Source organism: Bos indicus x Bos taurus, chromosome 14 (assembly GCF_003369695.1).
Source record: "Bos indicus x Bos taurus breed Angus x Brahman F1 hybrid chromosome 14, Bos_hybrid_MaternalHap_v2.0, whole genome shotgun sequence".
Taxonomy (NCBI): domain Eukaryota; kingdom Metazoa; phylum Chordata; class Mammalia; order Artiodactyla; family Bovidae; genus Bos; species Bos indicus x Bos taurus.
In genome coordinates this window covers 62,676,101-62,697,204 of record NC_040089.1, presented here as the reverse complement: position 1 = coordinate 62,697,204, position 21,104 = coordinate 62,676,101, and the positions used below count along the sequence as shown (strand labels likewise).

General features: G+C 41.6%; 1 protein-coding gene across 1 annotated transcript in view; it reads right to left on the bottom strand.

The window, feature by feature from the left end:
• The window catches only part of NCALD (neurocalcin delta), a 468,360-nt gene that overhangs the window by 312,325 nt on the left and 134,931 nt on the right, over positions 1 to 21,104 (bottom strand). The window contains exon 2 of the mRNA XM_027561419.1: positions 17,424 to 17,476. The gene's annotated coding sequence lies outside the window, so the exon portion shown is untranslated. The remainder of the gene's footprint in view (positions 1 to 17,423; positions 17,477 to 21,104) is intronic.

The window sequence follows — 21,104 nt, the reverse complement described above, 5'->3', positions numbered from 1 at the left end:
GGTTGTCTTAATAACCAGACCATTAGGAAGGTCCTCACCATGGGGGTGACATTGGGAAAGGAAACAGATCTATCTTGCAGAGCCGTTGACTAATTGAACCTTAGGGAGTGTGGAGGGCCCCAGAGTTAAAGATGCAGCCATGTTCACCCCCATTTGGAAAATGATCCTGACACAGACAAGAATAGCTGCCAAGGACAGAGATGATCCTTCCATCAGTGTTACTCCCTATTATCACGGGGTCCAGGTTCTTAACTTAGGTTAAAGCAAGCCAGCATAGTGTTGCATTAACCACTACCTATCTGCCCTAACACTGTGCACAGGTTAGATCAGTAGGGCGAAAAGGTCTTTGTATCCACTGAAAGTCACTGATTAAAAGCAGCTTATAGATTCTAGCTGCTCAAAGCCATTACATTACTTCATTTAAGACATAATCGACAGATTTTTTTTTTCTCTAGCTCTGCTCAAAATTGCAACAAAACTCATTTATGCTATGAAAGTCAAAGACTTTTGAACTTTAAGCCAACTGGCCACAGAATGAATAGCTTAGGATCATGTTCTTTTTTTGTTTGTTGTTTTCTGTTTTTTACTTTTTTATTTAGCATTTTCACAATTATAAAGAGAACAGCCAATATGACTGAAGACAAAGCCAGGCCAGACATTTTTCCAAGCTAGGGAAAAAAGGAATACAGTCGAGGCTGATAACAGGGAAAACTAATTAACTGATATAAATAAAACCTTTAAAGAGCATGATTTGATTTTATTTTTTTCTGGAGCCTTTTAGATGAAGGTAACTTTGCCCAAGAATCCATCACAAATATGGAAAGGAAAAGTGGAGCTAATGAAATAGGACAAAAGATTACAGCAAATAGGAGACTGACAGCCTCCACTGTATCATATTTAAAGATTTGATATAAAGTATTTCACAGAAATAGTCCACCAGGAAAAGGAAAAATCAAATATGAATTTATTTTACCAAGAATGCAATCTTCTGGGCACTGCCGATTCATCACTCACTCAAAACCCCTGGCCAAAGAAAACATTTTCAGGTCCCCTTGCTGAAATTGCTGCAACCGATCTATTTTCAGCTCTGTTTCTATGAGTCTCACAGCAGAAGCTCTGAAATGATCCTGGGGCCAAGTTTGGTTAAAAGTTGCCAGGTGCATTTAAGATGGTCTCGTTGCTTTGCTTTCATTTTGAAATAATCTGCAACTGAGGGTACCCAGCTAGAATGAATTCTTTCCCAGAAGCGGGCCTCGCTAGCTCTTGGTCATCTGGGTCTATTTTCATTAAATAATTATGCACAAATAATCAATGAACAACTGGAAATGATTGTTTAGTAATTACATTTAGCTCCAACAGAAACAGCTTATTAAGACAATAAGAGTATACACAATATGGTGGCCATCTTTAACTCTGAAAATGCCAGTTTGGACAAGCTATGCTGGTGACTGTCCTCCTTCAAGCTGCGGAGGTCAAATTCAGGCCTCATGTCATGGTAAAGGCAATGCCTTGCACACCACACAGTGAGGCTAAGAGAACTGGAGAAAATTTGGGTCTATGCACTAAGAAACTTCAGAACAGGCTAAGGGAGTAGCAAGTTTTTAAAACAATAAAATCGGCTCTGCTCACTGTAATAACCTAAATGGGAAAAGAATGTGAAAAAGAAAAGATACATGTCTATGTGTAACTGAACCACTTTGCTGTGCCCCTGAAACTAACATGACATAAACAGCTATACTCCAATATAAAATAAAATTTTTTAATTAAAAAAATGGCTCTATAGAAAATGGATTTGCTCATTAATTTCATGTACCTATGTTGAATTCCCTCTAAATATAATGTCACAAGTAATCATTTCAGGGGTTCAAATAGTGAAAAAACACTTGCCAGTTATTCCCCACCCGCCTTTAAACACCCACAACCCTACCCCACCTCTCCTGCCCCTGTATCATCTATACTGCTGGCTTTCTGTTGGGTTTAACTAACGGGGGCACCAGACAAAGATGGGAGAGCTGTAGGGAGAGCTGTAGGGAGAGCTGTAGGGAGAGCAGTGAGGTGCTGTTTCCCTTCTGTCTCCCTGTTTCACGTCAGTGTCCTTCCAGCTGTTGCCAGCCCTCACCACTGTTTGCCCCTATTGTCCCTTGCCCTGGAGATGGCAAGGGCTTCCCATTGCTGCTGGTTCCTGGAAGCTAGGCCACCCCTTGTCTGTTCTCATAACCCTGCCCGTAGGTTTGCAATAGTCCCTTCATTAAACTCTCTTCATTCAAACCCTCTGTGGTGAATTCTGTTTCCTGCTAAGATCCCAGTGCAACCACTCTGCAAAATAAATACAGCAGTGCTTGTTTCCTCACTGAAGAGGGTGAGCAAACACCAGAGACCAGTATGTATGAGGAAAAGTACATAAGCAAAACAAATCTCCACCAAGCTTTCTATTTTGGCAAACTTGATGTATTTAATGTCACACTTAATGTCAAAAACAGCACAATTTGACTATTATTCCTCCATGCTAACTTATACTCCTTTTCTGAAATGAAGGGAGAAAAAAAATCTCACCCATTCACTTCCATCATCAAAAACAACCTCCACTGAATAAACCCCAGGAAAGCCTACTCCTAAAGACTAGTGATTCTCCAGAAGTCCCATGGATGCTTAAGAAAGATGAGCTATTTTCCCCATTCTTATCCTTTTGCAATTGCAAAAAGAAGAGGACCATTTTCTGAGTCTTTTTCTTTGGTGCCCAGAATTTAACTCTCTATACTGCAGAAGGGGTGATGATATGGTCTTTCACAAACTAGAGCCAAGTATAACAAAATGGGTGGGGTGGAATAAAAGCACTGTTTTATCCAAATTGTAGAAGGCTATATCTCAGATGGAAGTTCTTTTTCTTCAGTCTAGATATTTATTTATTTAGCTGGAGGCTACAGTTCTTTTATTTTCATTAACCTACAAATAAAGAATGTTTGTGGAATTTGCAACATATTGATCAATCGTACAGTTTCAGAGTCTAAATGCAATGTTTTTCTTGCATCCTTTTTTTTTATTACTATTAAGCTACAGGGCCCTCCCTACTAACATAGGAGCTGTGAAATAATAAGCAGAGCACATGTTTCAACCCAGGCACAATTAACTAATCAGACTGTCTCTCCTGCATTTTGCTTTAACACAGGACTGGTTATTCTCACCTCACCCCCTCACTATATCCATTCTCCAGATCCATTTTGCGTCTTTCTCTTCTTCTTCTCTGCCCAGCAACTGTATTGTCCATCCCCTGCCCTCTGGCTTTCGGTGAAGTCTCACCAATGTGAGGCACCACCAGGAGCTCCAAGGCAAAGACAAAGACACATGTCTTCCGCACACTGGGGGCTAACATTCTGGCAGTGACTGGTTTTCCAACTACACATCCATGACTACTACTGCACCAGGTCACCTGTCCCAAAGAGAGGACAGCTCTTCACTGCCAAAAGCTCCTGGCTGCCTTAATATCTCTTATTTGTTTCCTTCACCCTGCCTCCATTTCCGTAAATAGCACCTTGGCTAAATTCTTCCCAGGCTCCTCCAGAATGTGCCTTCGGTTTGGGGCTCTGTCCCTGACTGACAGGATGAAAAGCACAAGGTCCCCCCTTAGGCAAGGGGAGGTTCCCCAGGTTTCTGAGCACTTGTTAGGTGTGCCTAGGGTTCGTCCCTGACTTTAGAAGAACAGTGGGTTTTGCATTCTAGTGTCTGAGAACCACCTGGGAGCTTATTAAAAATGCAGGAAAGACTAAGAAACCATCACAGATAAGACAGGATTAAGAAGACAGGATAACTACATGTAATGTAATATCCTGGATTAAAGAGAAAAAGGACAACAATGACAAAACTGATGAAATTTGAAAAAAGTCTGTAGCTTTGTTGTTAATTTATCAAATACGTTCTGGTTATGTAAGGAGTTAACATTCGGGGAAGCCAGGTGCAGGAAACACAGGAAGTTTCTGTACTATTTCACTTTTCTATACATATAAAATTATTCCAAAATATCAATAAAATGCTTATTTAAAGGAAAAAATCAGACTTCCAGACCCTGCCCCATATCCCATGAATCAGAATTTTGGCAGTGAATATTTAAAGCAGATGGCTTGAGGACTAAACTTTGAAAATCACTGCCCCTAAAAGACTTGGAAACTATTATCTCAGGTTGAGATAAGGATGGAAACAATTGTTTACGATGCCAAATTGCAGCATAATTACTTGACTATTTAAAGAAAAGAGCCAATTGAAGCTTTGTCAAAGTTCACCTTCTATTCCTGTTAATTAGAATGATTCATCCTTCGACCAGTCTCCCTATTTAGTTTCCAGCATGAAAACACTTGAAGAGGTACAGGTAATTATAGGACCGAACAAAGAGTGCGGCAGTAAAGCCCTTTCACTTCCTCCTCGCTCTGAGATTGTTTTTTGATTTTTTTGCAGTATGCATCCTTTCTATTTTCCCCAACTTTGAGTTCCCAAAAGAGCAGGGCCAACCAAACAGGCTGCTGAATGGTGATTTTCTGCATCTTTTTCACAGTGGGTTACCCTGTTTCTCTAAGCTTTAAGTTCCCTGAAGGCAGGGACTCTATTTTCAGTTTCTTCTGTGTTTTTCTACAGCTCTACTGAGGGTTCTTCATCCACTATTTGATGGCTTGACAACCTGCACTTCCCCATTGTTCTCATATCTTTGCCTACTTATTTTAGATAAAATTATTATTATGCCATTGGAACGTATAAGAAGGGGATGGGTAGAAATGAAAATGTTGGCATTATTGTATGCTAAGTCTCTTCAGTCACGTCCAGCTCTTTGCAACCCCATGGACTATAGACTGCCAGGCTCCTCTGTTCATGGGATTCTCTAGGCAAGAATACTGGAGTGGGTTGCCATTTCCTTCTCCAGGGGATCTTCTGGACCCAGGGATAGAACCCTCGTCTCCTGCATTGGCGGGTAGATTCTTTACCACTAGCACCACCTGGGAAACCATTATTATTACTTGCCTAATCAACAAAATCAACAAAAATGTTCATTGAGAATTTACTACGTGCTAGTCAAGGCTATGGTTTTTCCAGTGGTCATGTATGGATGTGAGAGTTGGACTGTGAAGGAGGCTGAGTGCCGAAGAATTGATGCTTTTGAACTGTGGTGTTGGAGAAGACTCTTGAGAGTCCCTTGGACTGCAAGGAGATCCAACCAGTCCGTTCTGAAGGAGATCAGCCCTGGGATTTCTTTGGAAGGAATGATGCTAAAGCTGAAACTCCAGTACTTTGGCCACCTCATGCAAAGAGTTGACTCATTGGAAAAGACTCTGATGCTGGGAGGGATTGGGGGCAGGAGAAGAAGGGGACAACAGAGGATGAGATGGCTGGATGGCATCACTGACTGGATGGACATGAGTCTGAGTGAACTCCGGGAGTTGGTGATGGACAGGGAGGCCTGGCGTGCTGCGATTCATGGGGTCGCAAAGAGTCGGACACAACTGAGCGACTGAACTGAATTGAACTGAGGCTGTATTCTAGGTACTGGGGATCTAGCAGTGAATAAAATAATCTCAGGACTGCCCTAGTGCTCTAGTGATTAAGACTCCACGCTTCCAACTCACAGGGCACGGGTTTGATTTCTAACTGGCAAACTAAGACCTCATATGCCATGCAGCTTAGCCAAAAAAAATTTTTTTTTTAATCTCCACTTTAGGCAGCTTAAAGTCAGACCAGGGAGATAGACTATTAAGCAGATAATTGCCAAACAAGCTATCAGTTCTCCCTTGCCATCCTCACACTGCTTATCATGGTAGAGCAACCTGAAGAGGAATTAGGAAGAGGAGGGTAGCTTCTAGTTCCTGGTCTACATCTGGTAAGAACTGATTTTAAAGAAGGCACACATCTTTCTGGGGGCTTCCTTGGTGGCTCTGATGGTAAAGAATCTGCCTGCAATGCAGGAGAACCAGGTTCCATTCCCTGGTCGGGAAGATCCCCTGGAGGAGGGCATGGCAACCCACTCCAGTATTCTTGCCTGGAGAATCCCATGGACAGAGGTGCCTGCGGGCTATGGTCCACAGGGTGGCAAAGAGTCAGACACGACTGAAGTGACTTAGCACACATGCTTACATCTTTCTGACCTTCAATACACTCATTCCAAAAAATGGGAATTAAAAAAAAAAATCTACCTTCCGGGGGTCATTAAAAAGCTCAAATAACAATGGATGTGAAAGTGTTTTGAAGACTATAAAGTGTTACACAAATGTCAAGCAATAGAAAGTAATGACTTAAACAGTCCCTGCTTTCTAACTCTGGAGCAAAAAACTAGCAGTTCAGTGGTCTTTCCATTTAGCAGAAATCTCAAACAATAAGAATTTATAAAAGGCAGTCCTTTCAAAGATTGAAGCTCTGTTGCTTTGGCGTTAGCAATTAATGAGAATTACATTAACATCAAAGAATTCGGTCATAGGGAAGAAGTCGCCTGTGAAGAAAGCAGGCCTGTCATCTTATTCACAGCAGACCCATTCTGGCTCCACTCTTCCTGAATAAACCGGACTCAGTTACTGCAACTCTTGTCTGAAATTCAAAAGGATTTCTTAGCCAGAGCCATTCAACATTTCTATTTTATTCGAAAAGAAGCTTCCAGATCAGAGATGAAAGAAAAGCTTCTCCAAGTCAGTGCTAGAGCAGATAAACTGGTGAAGAGTTTTCCGTGAATGTCTTTGAGAAGATGATGCTTGGAGAGAAGTTTTGGAAATGAGATTTGCTGTTTCAGATACACACAGTGTCTATTCTGAGTTTCTAAGATAGAAAATGTCCTCCCGGAGCAGTTTCACCATCTTCCTGTCTGGAGAAGTCGACGGGCTCCTAAGGGTGCTCTTCAGATGCCGTGGTAACAGCACGATTCTGGTCAAGTCTGTTGTGTCTGGGGTACAGCTTAAGGAGCTTCAAAATGCTGCCTAAGAACATTCGCACGAGAGCCCTGTTGGTATGCTTGAACTGGATGTACAACACAAGCTCTTCAGGGACACGCACACTTGTAGGCCTCGACCGGGACAGTACTGGGGCAACTGAGTGACTAGAAGACACATCGCCAACAACTCTCAGTGGGCGAGATCCCCAGGAAGCTGCAAGACTATTCAGGGGTGAAAGAGTCAAGTTTTAGCTTTGTTTTTTTAAAACTTATTTATTTTTAATTGAAGGAAAATTGCTTCACAATATTGTGTTAGCCTCTGCTATACATCAACATGAGTCAGATCTAATGAGGTGGATGAACCTAGAGCCTGTTACACAGAGTGAAATAAGTCAGAAAGAGAAAATCAAATATCGTATGTTAATGCATATAGATGGAATCTAGAAAGATGGTACTGATGTACCTTTACAGGGCCACAGTGGAGACGCAGATATAGAGAACAGACTTATGGACACGGGCAGGTGGGACTGGGTAGGAAAGAGAGGGTGGGACAAATGGAGAGAGTAACATGGAAGTTTTAGTTTTTATTCCAAAATCTAAATTTTATCATTTGTTTATACTGTGACTTCAAGTGTGGAAGTCCTTCACAAAGATTACTTCAGCTAAATATAGACACGAGAAAAAGTCAACAGTTGACCATGGGGACAGTAATGGGATCAGAAAGAAGTTTAAGCTGTTCATTTGGGCCTTCAAATGTACATCACCTGCAAAATCACGAAGAGCAAAAGGAGACCTGGTGGCCTAAGAGAAGGAGGAGCATTTGGCTTTCCGGGTAAGGCAGAATCACGTCCAGCACAGGGGACCCTCGAAAGTCTCCTCAGGCCATCTCCCTAAAGATGATACTTTCCCTTCACCCGGAAGTATTGAACAAGTGTCAGATGATGGAGACTTCCCCTTCACTGTGGTTAGTATACACACGCGTGTTTACACTATTGTCAGATTATATCAGGAGTCACTTTGGAGCTTGCCATTTGCACGAAACCAATGACCACCGCCACCCCCCCCCCCAATCATTTCTATATATGTGAAAGAAATTTGATCTATGACTTCAAGGAAAGCCCATGAGGAAGCTGGAATTCTTCAGGAAATATTTAGGAAACACGTGGTCTGAGCAACATGGTGAACCAGGAGCTGAAGGAGAAACAAAAGAAACATCATACCTGCCCTTTTATACCCTCTGGTGGAAGAGACAAGACAGACTCACTGGAAAGAGTCTGGTAGCATTTTGTTCTCTTTCTCTTGCCTCTTAGCCGCTCCCCATTTCTTTATCGGCCTAATGGAGTCCTCTTGGCCTCAGCTTCCACCCATCATGTCCGTGAACCACTTTCTCCATCTTCATGATACCCCTATCAGACTCCATGCACACACCTTGGCCTCCCTTTCTTCTGTGCCCAACATGAGATGATTATGCTCTCTCCATAGACCCCTCAATATCTCTGTTCTCTTTCCATCCCAATCCTGGATAATCCTGTATTCTGTGTTCTCTGCTCTAACACTCTTAGAGAAAAGCCATGTAACCGTGAAGATGCCTTCAACGAAACGATGAAGAAAGGACCACTGGCGAATGTTGATTCCCTAATTAGAATGTAAGTTCCTTGAAGGAGGGACTGTGTCTCACACTGCTTTGTTAAGTTCAAGGACACCTCAGCAGGCGCAATAAATCCTTGCTGCAATGAATTGATACCAAAAACAAACAAAAAAAAATCAGAAAAGAAGGGTCCATACTCATACTCGCACAAATAGATTTTTTTGAAACTTTTGCACATGGTTTATATGCAAATAAACACAGTTATTCCAAAATAAAGCATTCAACCAAAGAGCCTTAAAAAATAGCTGCCAAAAGTTAAATCTGGTGGAGTTCAGAGCTGTAAATCTCTTCAAACTTCTTTTATAATTCAGAATTGTTACAACTTAAGATGGTTCTTTCTGGTAATTAAAGCAACCTAGTGAGAGCTCACTACACTGCCTGGCAAACCACCTCTAATACTTCACCAAGCAGCAGCCTTCCTCGGGTCGTATCTGTATTTTTCCCAGGGGAAAATGAAAGGGTGTCTCCACATTAGCCAGAAAGGCAAATATCAAAGAAATCCTGAAACACCATGTTTCAAAGAGAAGACAGCATCCTATGAGGTTCCCTGTGAGGTGTCAGATTTCAGTGGGATGTTGCTGCCTGAACAGGCTCCCCAGTGAACCCCGAGGTCTCTGAGGCCTCACTGGGAATACAGAACTCCCTTCCCTCCCACCACCAGCAGCGCTGCTGTCTCAGAGCCTGGCGGGGACTGCCACTCTGCCAAGCCAACTGCACCACAGGCCACGATCCTCACACCAGCTTGGCAGGACCAAGCCCAAATGTCACCCGATGATCCCACAGATGTAATAATATATGGCAAGAGGCTGATTGGACAGCACACGATGTCACTTCCTCTAATTAAGAAACGCTTGAGAAAAACCAAAATAGCCACAAAGCACTGTCAGCAAAGCAATCAGCAGCAACAATTAGGCCTGAGCTGAGCTTTGCGGAGGGAGCAGGGAGGGAGAAGGGCTGGTGGTTATGAGAAGAGCGGCCCAGAAGGACCCTGCTGCACACTGAGGGCTTCTGCAGCAAAACCCCTGGGCTGGGAGCGGAGGTGGGGCGGGGGTGCGGGGGTGGAGGCAGCAGTTTGTGGGTTGGTTTTTGTGCAGCAGTAAAGGGGCCATCATAAAGAATCCTGCAGCAAGCTGCCCAAGCAGCTAGAAATCTACTGGCTGCAGCCCAACGCTGTTTACTTGCCCTGAATACCCTTCTTCTCAACCTGAAACAATTCTAAAAACCTTTCAGACCTATAAGAGGTTCATCCCCATCTCCTTTTCAAGAGTTTCACAACTCCAACACATGTGAATTCTCCCTTTTCTCAACTATTGCAAGAGATTACGATCGATTTTACAAGGTCATTAGAAGTAGGAGTTGCGGGATATATTGGGTTGGCCAAAAGGTTCATTTGGGTTCATAACATCTTATGGAAAACATGTTATGGAAAACGGTGTTTCCATAAGATGTATCCATAACATCTTATGGAAAAACCCAAACAAACCTTTTGACCAACCCAATATATAAAGAAATAAATATAACACAACTGTCATAATATACAATAAGACATTGTGTGTGTGTGTGTGTGTGTCTGATACACATGTATATTTAACAATTATTAGGAGGTCATCATTCTCTCCTTCCCAGCATTCCTGTCTGGGCACATAAAACAAAATCGTTTGTCTTCTTAAAACTGTTGGAAGGTGACCTCTACACTTCACGACATCCCTTCACTCCTCCTTAAGGGAGTGACTCCTTGAATTGCTCAGACTGAGTAAGGGAAAGTGCATGGAGGTCTGGGCATCTTCCCTTCTCTCTATTTCTGGCTTCAGCAGCATGTATTTTTCTTTCCCATGAAAGAAATCTTCAGCAATAAAAGTAATAGGATACCTGATTCTAGTTGATCTTGTCCATAATTTAAGCTCATCCTCCAATCTAGGATTATCAGGAATGAACCTGAAATCTAGCTCCCTGTCTGATAATTGCATCTAGTTCTCTACCCATAGCAAACCCAGCCCTGATTTCTTTTGCACCAACAATATGCCCAACTCTGAGACATATTTCCCAGGCTCCCTTGCAGCTAAGGGTGACGACTGAGATTAAAGCATAATTCACTGGTCCCCGGAAACCAGGGCAACTCTTCACTTGGGCTCACTCAGCTAAGAGGCATGATCTTGTGCCCCTCTCTGTCCATTTGCTTGGAATACTACCATGATGGCTGCAAGTTGAACAAGATATGTTAAAACAAGTTAATGATATAGCCAGAACTCTTTGACTTGATGTCTCTCACGAAGGCATGTCTCTCATGAAGGGTCGGGGTCGCAAGGAGGAGGCAAAGGGAGGGGAAGGGGAAGGCCTCAAAATACTGGGACATAAAAGCAAAGGTAAAGACAAAAGGAAAGCAGATGCTATAATCCAGCAATCTTGGCCAACATTCCTGATGAAATCAAAGGAAAGACAACAAATTAGGAATTAGGATAAATGTAAAAGTAAATGTAAATTTTAAATTTACATTTAATTAAGTTTAAATCAATTAAATGTAAAATTTATTGCAAGTTGAGAAAAAAATAGAGGAAACTAAAATTCTGGCAGCACAGCCCCATCACTGCATCAATAAAATACTCAAAGTTGGAAAGATTCAAAAGCTGACGGTCTCTTGGCAAGAACTTTGTCAGAGGCGTGGGTCCTTGCTAGAACCCTTTAGGTCAGGCTGTGAAGCATCATTAGAAATTTCATGAAGCAACCTGTTGTTTGAGCTGAACCCAAGGTGGAGAGGAAGACAGAACTGCCCCTAGGAGGCAGGCTTCAAAAATCTAAGAAACCCCTTTTTATAAGAGGAAGCAACAGGAAAATCCTGGCTACAAGAAAGACTCAAGGTTGTTGTGTGCTAGGAACGCAAAGCTCAAAAAAGTATTTGAAACTAAGAACCTTTAAATATGCATATCAGTGGTAATTGTTCAATTAAATTCAATAATTTAACTAGAAAAAAATTTTAATGTTCTAATTTAAATATGTGTGCACCATTCTTAAAGTAGGGTTACTTTCACAATATTTTGACTTTGAAGGATCTTAATCTCATTTTGAAAAACACAATTGAAAAAAAAAATGAAGAAGCAGAAAGAAGGTAAAGAAACAGTGATTGTGTGAAACACCCCTTCTCAAAGTGCACATGACTCCCTCAGGGATTTCGTCAAAATGCACATCCTGATTCATCAGGTCTGAGCGTGGGACCTGCGATTCTGTACTTCTAACAAGCTCTCAGGTGATACTGGAGCTGCTGGTCCTGCTCTGATGGCAGAACAAGGGACTCTCAGGCCTAGGATCCTGCACTGACACAAGGAAGAGGTCTGCTACCATTGCAGGGAGCTCTCTCCTACCCAAGCCACCTACAGAAGCAAGCAGAAACTGAAAGCCATGAAGAGGAACAGGAACACAGGCACAGCCCCAAGGCCTGCCCAAGCCTGAGGGAGGACCAGAAGAACAGGGAAGCCTCTAACATGGCCACAGCTTTGCCCTGAGCTTTGCCCTGAGAGTGGAGGGCCCGCTGAAAGCTGAGGACAGAGTCTACACAGCGAGAAAAACTCTCTGGTACACCAGGCCACACACTAAGCATGAGGTAACTTCAGTCCATGACTGGAAAACTCTGCAGTCTGGTGGGTGAGAGAAAGTGACAACAATCAAGAGTCCAACCCCACCCAAACTCCCAGCTACTGATCTACCAACTGCCAGCAAAGGACTAAACCATTGTTACATTAACCATCTTGCAAAAGAACTGCGCCCATTTCTGGGTGGCAATATTATCAATTTTATTACCTACTGCTCTTCTACCAACAATATCCAATCAAAATTAAGAAGACATTCAAAAAACCAAGGTAAAGCAACCGTTTGTTAAAATAAAGCCACCAATGGAACTAGACAGAGAGATGACCCAGATACTAGAATAATCAGAGACTTTAAAATAGCTATGATTGGGACTTCTCTGGTGATCCAGTGGTTAAGACTCTGAGCTTCCACTGCAGGGGGCAAAGGTTTGATCCCTGGTCAGGGAACTAAGATTCTGCATGCCAGGGCCAAAAAATAAAAAATAAAATAAAAATGTCTTCTCCAAAGAAGACACACAGATGGCCAATAAACACAGGAAAAGATCTCAGCATCCCTCATTACTAGAGAAATGCAAATCAAAACTACACTGAGGTATCACCTCACACTGGTGTGAATGGCCATCATCAAAAAATCTACAAACAATAAATGCTGGAGAAAGTATGGAGAAATTTGCATTCCCCCCTTGCACTGTTGGTGGGGGTGTAAATTGATACAGTCACTATGGAGAACAGTATGGCAATTCCTTAAAACCTAGGAATAAAACTACCATATGACCCAACAATCCCACTACCAGGCATATGCCCTGAGGAAACCATGATGAAAAAGACACATGTACCCCAATATTCATCACTGCACTATTTACAATAACTAGGACATGGAAGCCTGGCATGCTGCAGTCCATGGGGTTGCAAAGAGTGGGACACGACTGAGCGACTGAACTGAACTGAGGACATGGAAGCTACCTAGATGTCCATCAACAGATAAATGGAAAAGGAAGTTGTGGTACCTATACACAATGGAATGTTACTCAGCCATAAAAAGGTACATATACACAGTGGAATATTACTCTGCCATTTGACTCAGTTCTAATAAAGTGGATGAACCTAGAGCCTACTATACGGAGTGAAGGAAGTCAGAAAGAGAGAAACAAACATCATATATTAATGCATATATATGAAATCTAGACGGTACTGATGACCCTATCTGTAGGCGAGCAGTGGAGACACACACCTAGAGAACAGACTTATGGACACGATGTGGGAAGGAGAGGGTGGGATGAATTCAAAGAGTAGCATTGAAACATAAACATTATCATATATAGAATTAGACAGCCAGTGGAAATTTGCTGTATGACACAGAACTCAAATCCCCTGCTCTGAGACAAACTAGAGTGGTGGGATGGGGTGGGAGGTGGGAGGGAGGTTCAAGAGGGAGGGGACATACATATATCTATGGCAGATTCATGTTGATATATGGCAGAAACCAACACAATATGCTGTGCTAAGTCGCTTCAGTCGTATCCAACTGTTTTCGACCCTATGGACTATAGCCCACCAGGCTCCTCTGTCCATGGAATTCTCCAAGCAAGAATACTGGAATAGGTTGCTATTTCCTCCTTCAGGGGATTTTCCCAACTCAGGGATCGAACCTGCATCTCTTACGTCTCTTGCACTGGCTGAGATGGCACTTCACCACTAGTGCCACTTGGGAATTGTAAAGCAATTATCTTTCAATTAAAAATAAACTAAAAGCTTTTTAAAAAGCTATAAAATTTCTAGGAAAAAAAAAAAAAAGAACATCTTCGTATTTTTGGTTTTAGCAAGGATTCCTTAGGACACACAACTGCTATCCAGCAAAGAAAAAAATTGATAAACTGAACTTCATGAAAATTAAAAATTTCTGCTCTTTGAATGATGCAATCCACAGGCTGGGAAAGGGTATTTGAAAAGCACACATTTGATAAAGGATTTGTATCTGGAATGGAGAAGGCAATGGCACCCCACTCCAGTACTCCTGCCTGGAAAATCCCATGGACGGAGGAGCCTGGAAGGCAGCAGTCCATGGGGTAGCTGAGGGTCAGACACGACTGAGCGACTTCCCTTCCCTTTGTATCTGGAATAATATTTTATTGTAGCTCAAAAATGAAAAGATAGATGACTTTATTTTTAAAATGGGTGACTGATTTGAATAGACACTCCACTAAAGAAGACAGGCAGATGGCAAAGAAGCACATGAAAAAATTTTCAACATCATTAATGATTAGGGAAACAAGAACTAGAGTTATGAGATAAAACTACATACCAACTCATACTGCCCAAATTACGGAGACTGATTATACCAAGTTCTGGAGAGACTGTGTCACTCAGTCGTGTTTGACTGTTTGCAACTCTATGGACTGTAGCCCACCAGGCTCCTCTGTCCATGGGATTCTCCAGGCAAGAATGCTGAAGTGGGTTGCCATGTACTCCTCCAGAGGATCTTCCCAATCCAGGGATCAAACACAAGTTTCTTGTATCTCCTGAATAATTCTTTTTTTTTTTTTTAGCTTTTTTTTAAAAATTTTATTTTATTTTCAAACTTTACAATATTGTACTAGTTTTGCCAAACATCGAAATGAATCCGCCACAGGTATACCCGCGTTCCCCATCCTGAACCCTCCTCCCTCCTCCCTCCCCTACCCTCCCTCTGGGTCGTCCCAGTGCACCAGCCCCAAGCATCCAGTACCGTGCATTGAACCTGGACTGGCGACTCGTTTCATACATGATATTATACATGTTTCAATGCTATTCTCCCAAATCTCCCCGCCCTCTCCCTCTCCCACAGAGTCCATAAGACTGATCTATACATCGGTGTCTCTTTTGCTGTCTCGTACACAGGGTTATTGTTACCGTCTTTCTAAATTCCATATATATGCGTTAGTATACTGTATTGGTGTTTTTCTTTCTGGCTTACTTCACTCTGTATAATAGGTTCCAGTTTCATCCATCTCATTAGAACTGATTCAAATGTGAATAATTCTTTATCACTAGCGCCATCTGGAGAAAGACCATGGGGCAACTAAAATATCATACATTGCTGAATGGAATGCAAAATGGCACAATCACTTTGGGAACAGCTAGAGGGATTTTTTTGTATAATGTTAAATATATACTTGCTACACAGTATATGACTCAGTAAACCTACTCCTAGTAATTTACCCAAGAGAAATTAAAACATATATCCATACAAAGACTTACAAAGTGAGCAATTATAATAACTTTATTCATAAGAGCCAAAAACTATAAATAATCTAAATGTTCATCAATTGGTGAATGGATAAATAAATTGTGTTCCATCTACACAATGGAATTCTACTCTAAAAAAAAAACCAAACAACTGGTACTGCAACACAGGGATGAATTTTTGAGATTCTTTGAGATTTTTAAAAAAGAAACCTGAAACAAAAGTCTACATACTCTATGGCTTCATTTATATATTCTGAAAAAAGAAAAAAATCTAGGGACAGAAATCAGATGAGTGATTGTTACTATGAAGGAGCATTCTCTCAGAGGTTGGGTATGTTCTGCATCTTGATTGTGGTGGTGGCTATAGAACTGTTCAAGCTTATCAAACCATCAATTTCAAGAGAATGAATTTTACTGTGTTCATTGTACCTTAGTGAGCCTAATCGAAATAAACAGGTAGATAAACAGGGCTATGACCAAAGGATGGCTCCTGATCAAGTGCATGTCCACATGGAAAAAATCAATCTTGACCCTCTACCTCCCGTCGTACACAATAAAACCAATTCCAGATGTATTGTGGCTCAAATGTAAAAGAAAAATAATATAACTTTCAGATGAAAACGTACAACTTCTTTGTGATCTTAGAATAAGGCCAAGATTTCTTAAATAAGTACAATAGTGCCGACCACAAAAGGAAAAAAAATGGATAATTTACACTATTTTAAAGGAATTTCTCTCCACAAAAAGAGTGAAAGGGTAAACCACAGGAAACAAAAGTAGGTATTTACAACATATATATTCTAACAAGACCTCAAATCCATAACACTTATTATTAAAAATATCTGTAATTCTACAAGACAATTCAACAAAGCAACCCAATTTTTTGTTTCAGAAGACCTGAATAAGCATTTCCCCCCCTTTTTTAAGACTAGAAAGGGCTTTTGACAAAACAAGATATTCAAATAGTCAATTAACATATGAAAGAGTACCCAACTTCATTAACCTACAAGCAAATACAGAACTACAATGTCACTGTAATACTTCACACCCACTAGCACAGACTAAATAATCAAACAAAACAGAAATACCTTGTGCTGAAAAGGATACAGAGCAATCGGAACTCTCATATACTCCCGCTTAGCATGTACATTTTAAATCAATACAAGCATTTAGAAAAACTGATATTATCTGCTAAAACTGAATGTATACTTAACCCCCTGATCCAGACATTCCCTTGCTGCATATATATCCAACAGAAAATGAACATATAACCAAAAACAAAATTTGTCAAAACTGACTCAAGAAGAAATCAGAAAATGTAAATAAATCAGAAACTAAATGAGCAGGTAAAAATTCTCCTTTCAAAGAAAACAACAGGACTCAAATGTTTTACTCCTTTATCATTAAACATTCAAGTAATTCCAATATTTTGAAAACCATTCCTGGCACGGAAAATACCAGAAAGGAAAACTGTATCCAATCTCAAGACTAAAACTAAATCTTAGCTAAAGATAGAAAGGAAAATGCATCATGACCAAGTTGGTTTTATCTTAGCAATGCAAGGTATATAATATTAGAAAATCAATTAATAGAAATTACCATGAACAGATAAAGAATAAAAATCATTTTAACAGCTTAGTAGATTAGAAAAGCTTTCAATAAAATTCAATACCCAAAATAATTAATTTGCTTTTAGCAAATGAGGAATAGGAAAAAAACTTCTTAATCTCATGTAGACTATTATTAAAGTAACTTCATCAAATGATTTAACAGTTTGCCTGCTGTTGGATATTTCAGCTCTCTCCTCTTGTTTTGCATTATCTGGCAAGTATAGTTTATGGTGTGATGAACGCCTTTGTGCATGTTGATCTAACTTCTCTGTACAAGCTGTCTAACTTCTCTATGTTTCAATTTCCTCCTGTATAACATGGAAATAAACCTAACTTAAGGGCTGTTGCAGGGATTAAATAAGATGTTGGATTTTTTTTTTTTTTAAGATGTTGGATTTTGATCTCAGGAAATCTTGGGAGAAAGTCTTGGTTTATAAACCAGAGGAAATTTGTACTGCATTTACCTGGTAGAGGATCTCTCAAAGCACACTGCAAGCTCAAGTCAGAAGAAGTCACTCTGTCAAAAAGAAAGAAAGTTATTGATATAGGTCGTCAGCAACAACAGACATAATATCTGAGGAAAGCTGTCAGTGATGGGGACTATTGTTTGGTACAGGATTCTCTAGCATCATTTGATATCTTCTCCCCCTCCCAGCTACCACATCTCTTGTTCAGTGAAGATGACTACCACCACATTCCCTTCATCTGCCCTTGATCTACAGCATTCCATTTTTGAACAGCAGCCAGAACGAAGTTATAAAACTTGAGCATGACACACCACATCCCTCCTGAAACCCCTCCCATAAGCTCCTCTTATCCATGGGATGACAGCCAAGTTCCCTAGCCTGACTTATCAGGCCCTTGGTCATCTGAGGCCTGCCTACTTCTCTAGCCTGTCTCTCATCCCCGTACCACTGTCTGGGCTCCCACTGCACTGGACTTGCTTCAGTCTCTCCTAGCCAGGTCCCAGCTGTCACACGTGGTTCCCTCTGCCAGGACTACCCTCCCCTTCCCCAACTCACCTCCACCTGGCTAACTCCTGCTCATCTTTCCATTCTCCGCTTAAGTGTCTCATCCTCACTTGGGCCATCTGCTCCCCTTGACCACGTTATTTATACTTTTATTTATACTTTTATTTATACTTCCAAAGAAACCCGCAAATCTTCTCTATGATATCATACACGCAACTACTTATTCAATGTATCTTGTCTTCACTGTGAGCCCAGCGATCATATCTGCTTTGTTCATTGCTGTACCCTCATGCCAATCCCAGTGCTGGTCTCACAGTAGACATTTAATAAATATTGAGTCAAAGGATTACTAAACTCATTCCTAAGTTCTTAGCTTTCCAACTCATCTTTTGATTCATAATGATAATTTAATCAACTTCCTACTTCATTGCCATACTTCATTGATTAAGATTCACTGGTTGTGAGAGACAATGCTACTTTATGTAACATTAGGAAAGAAAAAAAATGGTTGCAAATTAAACTGTGATACACTAGTAAGATTAAGAATTTTTGTATCTTAAATTATTAATATCTCTTATAAAATTTTGTAAAACCCTTAATTTTGTTAAATTCTTTTGTATCTTAAATATCATGTATTTACTGAAAAGGCTCTGTTAGGCTTATTAATAGGGTAGGTGGGTTTTATTATACTCATAAAAAAAGAAAATGTAAAAATATTAGTGAAATAAATTGGTTGGGGTGCTCCAATTTAATTTGATTTAGAAATCCAATCACAGAAGTGATTCACACTTTTGAATCACTTTTGTCACAGGTCCAATGACTGTGTTTTTCCACACAATATTGTCCTCTGTGCCACCAAGAAACTCAGTGATGCAGCGTGTCTTAAAAGAGTACTGCATTGGGGATTTCCTTCTAAGTTTCTGATGCCTTTCCACAGTGTTGATGCTGGCAAGAAACTCTTACTAACAGGTGCCAGCAGAAGACTTCACTAAGCACCTAGGACCACATCCCTCTCTCTGGTGATCATGGAACGGACCACAGACTGCAACAATGAGCGGTTTCATTCGTCTTGTGCCCCCAGATCTACCAAGTTCATGCACACACAGGAAATGCAGCTGCAGCACAGCCATCACCTGACCAGTTGCAATAAAAGATGCTTTCAGTGCCAGACACAGCCGGGTATCAGAGTATTAAAATGTGAGGAAAGTAAAGCATGTCTTAGAAGCAATGAAATGTGAGAGGTCAAAAAAGACTCTTCAAGAGAACCTGGGAAAGTTACTAAAAGGAAGAATGTGAATTCATTCTTTCCCTCTTCTTCCCTCTCTCTCTCTCTCTGTCACACACACACACACACACACACACACACACACACACACTCAACACTCACTCATGGTCAGAGGCATGACCAGCAGCTCTGAGTCCTCGCCTGCTGGGGCTGGGAGGGTGCAGGAGGCATGAGCCGAGGAGGGCGGGGGGAGCCACCCTCATCCCCAGCCCCGCCCTGCAGCAGGTGCTTCCCTGCTGGAGGAAGGAGGCGTTTCCTTCCTTTCTGCCAACCCAGCTGCGCCCCCATGGACAGTGTCTTCCCAGAGGGACTCCGTTCTCTAACTACTTTTTAACCGATTCAAATACCTTTTGTGCTTCTCTTTTCTGGTTAAAAAAATAATAACATGAAATCGACCTTCTTAAAATTTTAACTGTGTAATATAGTCTGGTTAATCACTGGCACGATGCTGTACCGCAGATGTCTAGAGCTCATTCATCTTGCATAACTGAAACCTCACGCCCATTGAAGAGCAGCTCCCCTTTTCCTTCTCCCCCAGCCCCTGGTTCCCACCACTCTGCCTTCTGCTTCTACAAGTTTGAACTTCTTGATAGCTTGGGTAAGTAGAATCATGCAGTACTGTTTGATTTCACTTGGCATAACATCCTCACCATCCTTCCCTGGTGGCTCAGAGGATAAAGCATCTGCCTGCAATGCAGGAGACCTGGGTTCAATCCCTGGGTTGGAAAGATCCCCTGGAGAAGGAAATGGCAACCAATTCCAGTATTCTTACCTGGAGAATCCCATGGACAGAGGAGCCTAGCGGGCTACAGTCCACAGGGTTGCAAAGAGTCGGTTGCAAAGAAGTCACAACTGAGTGACTTCACTTCACTAACATCCTCAAGGACCATCCATGTTATTGCATCTGACAGGATCACCTTTTTTTGAAGGCTAAATAATATCCCATTATGTATATACACCACATGCATTTATGCGTGCTCAGTCACTTCAGTTGTGTCTGCCTCTTGCGATCTTATGGACTGTAACTCACCAGGCCCCTCTGTCCATGGGATTCTTCAGGCATGAATACAGGAATGGGTTGCCATGCCCTCCTCCAGGGGATCTTCCCAACCAGGGTATCAAACGAACATCTGCCTATGTCTCCTGCCTTGCAAGTGAACTCTTTCCCCACTGAGCCAGCTGGGAAGCCCCATATACCACATAGTGAAGTCGCTCAGTCATGTCCGACTCTTTGTGACCCCATGGACTGTAGCCTATCAGGCTCCTCCGTCCATGGGATTTTCCAGGCAAGAGTGCTGGAGTGGATTGCCATTTCCTTCTCCAGATATACCACATAAAATAACACTTATAAGGACACAGCTTTTAAATAAATGGAAGTTTCTTAGAAATGTGTCATCACATTAGCGCTGAGCAGACTCTAGTGTCAGAGGTTTTCTCATTCTCAGCCCAGCATTCCAGGGCCTCAGGATCTCAACTTGTAAATACTCAATCATGGCTGGGAAAAGGATGAGAAAAGGGACACCATTTGAAAAGCCAGTCAACCTCTCTGTGCCTCAGTTTCCTCATCTGTAAATGGTCACATAGGATTAAACGGTGTAGCCATTCAGGGTCCTAGCAAGAAAGAGATCACATACTCAAATGGGAGCTTTTATGAAGGGGATTATTTATAAGATGTATACAGGATTAAAGAAACCACCAAGGGATGGTAAAGCAAGACCTCTTACTGGCCAAATACATGATTGATGTGGTTCATGGACATTAGCCTCCCAGGACCCAGAACAGCATGGAGAGGAGCGGAGAAGGGATCTGGAAGGACAGAGCATGTCCATCTCAGATCATCTCTGAGTTCCCACAGAGCTGCAGTATCCTATGGCCTTTTCCTTACAGAA